Here is a 5,376-nt window from a genome sequence, read left to right as displayed (position 1 = left end):
TGCTCCAACTGACAACGGCTGGAACGAACACACCAGACATATCTGCAATCGCCTGTTTTGCGGCAGCTACCGCTGTTGCGACTGTCTCAGCTGATTTCTTCTCAACCGCAATCTCAACCTTCTTGTCGATGTTTTCTTCAGTTAACCTCTGTCTTCCCTTTCTCTCCTCCGTGGTCTCACGGTAGTACTTCTTCCACGTGGCGCCGTCTCCGACACCGTGCACGCATCCATACGATGGTCGAGTGTCCACCGGGAGTCTTTCAATATGTTCAACGCCCGGTTGAATGGGGTGTCCCACTTGGGCCTCGCCAACGCCTCAGACGGCGAGTCACTTTCGACCGCAATCCTGTGCTGCTCTCTCTGCAAAAGGAACAAGGATCGTTTACAAATATAACTAAACGTGCAGTCGAATTGATCAGAAACTAAAATTACCAGCAGTCTCATGAACTCCGTCGTGACCGGGTCCGTCTCGAAAACCTTCTTGACTGGGTCCCAATGGTACCAGGCTCTGAGGACGTCACGCTCTTGCATGATGGTGAAATCCGCCAACGGGTCTGGGATGCCCAGACTTTCGCGTTCCGCGTCCTCCTTGGCCCATATGGACCTCTTCCCACCGTAACCACGGCTTCCGAGGTGATGGCACCCCATGTTCCTCTGTTGAAGCCCCTTCATGTACTTCGACTTTTCTTTGGCAGCTTCGGCATCGCAAGCCGCCTTGAATATTTCAAACTGTTGTTCCGTGATTGTGGGATTATCCTTTACAATCTCGGAGTAGGGTTCCTTTTTCTTGATGATCCGATGTTTCACCCTAGCTTTCCAGGCGGCCAACGCGTCGCTAGTCCTCACCTTAGCTGCCACCATGACCAAGAAGTAAGTACGACCTAGATAGGCATTAGCAGGACAAGGACAACACCATTTATGTATGTTGATTATAGGGTGTCATATTATGTATATGAGTATTTGTTTATGGGGATGGGGACCCTAATGGGGCCCTGTTCCCCAGTGGGGCATGGGTATGGGGAAATTTCATCCCCAGTCATGTAAACGGGGATGGGGATGGGATGATAGGGAATAGATGGGGATGGGGATGTTGTAGGTATCCCCATAGGGGATTGTCCCCATTGCCATCCCTAGTCATGGCGCGTTTTTTTATCTTCTTCATTGCTGGGTCTTTATCTGGATTTTTATATTCATTTTCATCCTGGTCCGGGAACAAGAATACCTCGTGCAACATATTTAGGAGGGACGACCTCATATTATCTATCTTCTTTAGTTTCCAATCGTTGATGGTGGCGGTTGTCTGTACGATGCAACCTATTTGATTGCCGTAGCATGCGCGTGCTTCCGTGGGTGCTTTTGGCTCAAAATTGCCGTCGTCCACCTCCGTGACCACCAGTCTAGTAGTCATGAGCTAGTTTGGGCGCCGTTGCCTCTTTGCTTTCGGTTCTATACCGGCTCCGCTAGTCTCAGTGCCGGTCTCGGCGCCGGTCTCGATATCGGTCGTCTTAGTCTCCGATGCGACAGGTGGGCCCAGCAAGAACAACCGTTGATCATCGGAAAGGTTCAAAAATTCGTCTGCCGCCCGGTAGACGTCGTCGCAATCACCAGAACCCTATCCTTCATCGTTGCTAGCCATGTTTCGTATGATTAAATCTAGTCAATTAGTTCTAGTACTAATAAAATGAATAATGACATAAAAAGGCTTATGTTTTGCAGGAGCGTTGATTCCTTCCCAGTGCGGCAAATCCCGGGCACTCGATATGTCCTAGTTTGTAGCACAAGTCATGCCGAAAATCACGAAAAATTTCGGCATGACCTTTGCTTAAAAGTGGACAAATCGAGCACCTGAAATTTGCCGGAACGGAAATGAGTCAACATTCCGGCAAAACATAGGCCACTTGGCTTCATTCCCTGGAAACAACAAAAGGCCACTTGGGCACAATCGAACCACTCCAATGAAAAGATATAACATGACCACTTCAATGAAAAGATATAATCAGCAATAAAAGTCTAGGAAGGGATCATCTTTAAAATAAAACCTGCCTAAATTCTTTTCCTTGAAAAATAGTGGTCTTTTCAAAAATAAAAACCTTTGCAAAATGACCTCACTAAACACTTCTCTGCCCAGGACAGAACCCAAATTATGTTCTAGCTATTCCTCACACACACACACACATTATTTTCTCTAACCCTTCTCTGCCTAGGACAGAACCCAATTAAATTGCAAAGGAACTCCATTTCTCTAACCCTTCTGACCTAATGCTTTAAAATAAATTTTTGCTCTAACCTAGCCAACCTAGTTAACCTAACGAACCTAATTAACCTAGCTATTCAACCTAGTTAGTTAACCTAGCTAGTTAACCTAGTTTACCTAGATAATTAACCTAATTAAACTAGTTAACCTAGCTAATTCTCTGTCAAAGCCCTAAATAAATTTTTGCACTAACCTAGATAATTAAACTAATTAAACTAATTAACCTAACTAGTTCTCTATCAAAGCCCTAACTAAATTTTTGCACTAACCTAGATAATTAACCTAATTAAACTAGTTAACCTAGCTAGCTAGTTCTCTGTCCTGTGTTTCTGCTATGCATGAGAGAGAGAGAGAGAGGAGGGGTGGGGGCTTACAGAGGATGGCTCCGGTGGTGGCGAGGGAGGCAGTGGTGGCGAGGGAGACAGGGGCGTCTCCGGTGATGGCGAGGGAGGTAGTTGTGGCGAGGGAGGCAGGGGCGTCGAGGGTGGCTCCGGTGGCGTTGATGAGGCCGCGCGGCTCCAGTGGCATTTGGGGCGGCTCCGGTCGCGTCGACGGCGCGCGGCTCTGGTGGCTCCGGGGGCGTCGACGTTGGCAGGAGACAAGGGCGAAGTGGGGCGATGGCGAATTGCGGAGACGGCGGCAAAGTGGGGCGAGGGATTTGGGGGAGAAGTGGTGGTCGGAGGAGGGAAACCGCTTTTGGGCTAAGTCAAATGTAGCGGTAGCGCATTTAGTAAAAACACGCAATAGATAAGATAGCTATAGCGATTTTTACTAAACGCGCTACTGATATAGCTATGTATTTTCCTTTTATTTTCTTATTTCCTTTTCTCTTTCTGTAGCGGGGGTCCAAAAAACGCGCTCCTGCTATATTATCTATAGCGCCTCTTATGAACAGACGCTACTGCTATGCCTTTCTCTTTTTTTTCTTTTTTCATTTATTTTTCTTTACATTTTATTTTTTCCTTTTTCATTTTTCTATTTCTTTCATTTTCATTTACTTTTCTATTTGTTTTTCATTTCATTTTATTTTCATTAGCATTAGCGCTTTTCACCCTAAACGCGCTGCTACAATAATCCTAGCGATAGCGCGGTTTTCATAAGACCGCTACTACTATGTGTAGCCTATCGGCTTAGTATTAGGATTTTTTGTAGTAGCGCTTTTCCATGGAGACGCGCTACTGCTACATTTGGATGTGTAGCGCGGTTATCCTGCACGTGCTACTGCTATGTAGCACTAGCGCCCTTTTTTAACACGCGCTACTGCTAAAGTTCTGTGTATAAGGTTTTCCCTAGTAGTGTTGTCATATAACACCTCCTCATGATCATCATGTTCATCAATGAGACATCATATAGCAAGTTGGTCACTAGTCATAATCACAACTCCTCCTCCTCATCATTAACTCTAACACATTGTACCACATAATAACACATTGTACCTAGGACCTACTTCTCTCTCATAGGATTTACTACCTTCTCTTAGGTAACTTAGCATAAAACAAGATAGGACCTGACTCTCCATTATGGAGAATGGAGATTATCCTATCTCCAATTCTTGCCCTTCGCACAATATTGCTTCCAAGTAGCTCCCTACGACTACCATACATTTTTTCCATTCTTTGATTGTCATGTCTTCACCGGTTTTAGAAATCCGATATGGACATGTGTGATTCGTAGGATGACCTGGCCGTATGTTTAAAACATCATGGCGACCATTCTGAAACATCACAATCCTTCGGGATTTTCTGTTGCAAAACATAGTAATAACTTCGTAGTTAGCACTGTAGTTTAGTTTTAGAAGAACTTATGCAAAACATGCACGGATGTCGTAATAGTAAAAAATATTACCATGGATGTTACGTAGTTCAACACGTGCACTAGTGGCACGTATTGACCATAATGTGGAGGAGTTTAATAATAGATATTGTAATTCTCATGATCAGTAATAAATGAGATCGGATGAATTTTCTTCTGATAAGTTAATTCTGAGCCATCGGTGTAGTAGGTTCTGTCTACCATCTTCTGCACATTCTTTGAAGAATGAAAATAAGCTCTCAATGGAAATAAGCTGTCAACTATTTTGAAATAAACAATATAAATTACTTAATAACTATGTTTGAGAAACTCACATAGCGGTAGAATTGGAAGCATATCAACAAGGACCTCCATATTGTCTTCGGGGGTGTCAGGATCACCAAGATCCATGGTGACAAGCATATCCTCATGAAAACCATATGAAAGATCGTCGATGTCGCCTAGAGGGGGGGGTTGAATAGGCGCTTTAAAATAATTACGGTTGAGGCTTGAACAAATGCGGAATAAACCTAGCGGTTAATTTGTCAAGCACAAAACCTACAACAACTAGGCTCACCTATGTGCACCAACAACTTATGCTAAGCAAGAAAACCTACTTAGGTGATAGCAAGATATATGACAAGAAACAATATGGCTATCACAAAGTAAAGTGCATAAGTAAAGGGCTCGGGTAAGAGATAACCGAGGCACACGGAGACGACGATGTATCCCGAAGTTCACACCCTTGCGGATGCTAATCTCCGTTTGGAGCGGTGTGGAGGCACAATGCTCCCCAAGAAGCCACTAGTGCCACCGTAATCTCCTCATGCCCTCGCACAATGCAAGATGCCGTGATTCCACTAAGGGACCCTTGAGGGCGGTCACCGAACCCGTACAAATGGCAACCCTTGGGGGCGGTCACCGAACCCGTACACTTTGGCAACCCTTGGGGGCGGTCACCGGAACCCGTCAAATTGCTCGGGGCGATCTCCACAACCTAATTGGAGACCCCGACGCTTACCCGGAGCTTTACACCACAATGATTGAGCTCCGAACACCACCAACCGTCTAGGGCGCCCAAGCACCCAAGAGGAACAAGCTCAAGGGTACCAAGCACCCAAGAGTAATAAGCTTCTCAACTTGTAACTTCCACGTATCACCGTGGAGAACTCAAACCGATGCACCAAATGCAATGGCAAGGGCATATGGAGTGCCCAAGTCCTTCTCTCTCAAATCCCACCGAAGAAACTAATGCTAGGGAGGAAAATGAGAGGAAGAACAAGAAGGAGAACACCAAGAACTCCAAGATCTAGATCCAAGGGGTTCCCCTC

This window comes from Aegilops tauschii, chromosome 6 (genome assembly GCF_002575655.3).
Source record: "Aegilops tauschii subsp. strangulata cultivar AL8/78 chromosome 6, Aet v6.0, whole genome shotgun sequence".
Taxonomy (NCBI): domain Eukaryota; kingdom Viridiplantae; phylum Streptophyta; class Magnoliopsida; order Poales; family Poaceae; genus Aegilops; species Aegilops tauschii.
This window is presented reverse-complemented; position numbering follows the sequence as displayed.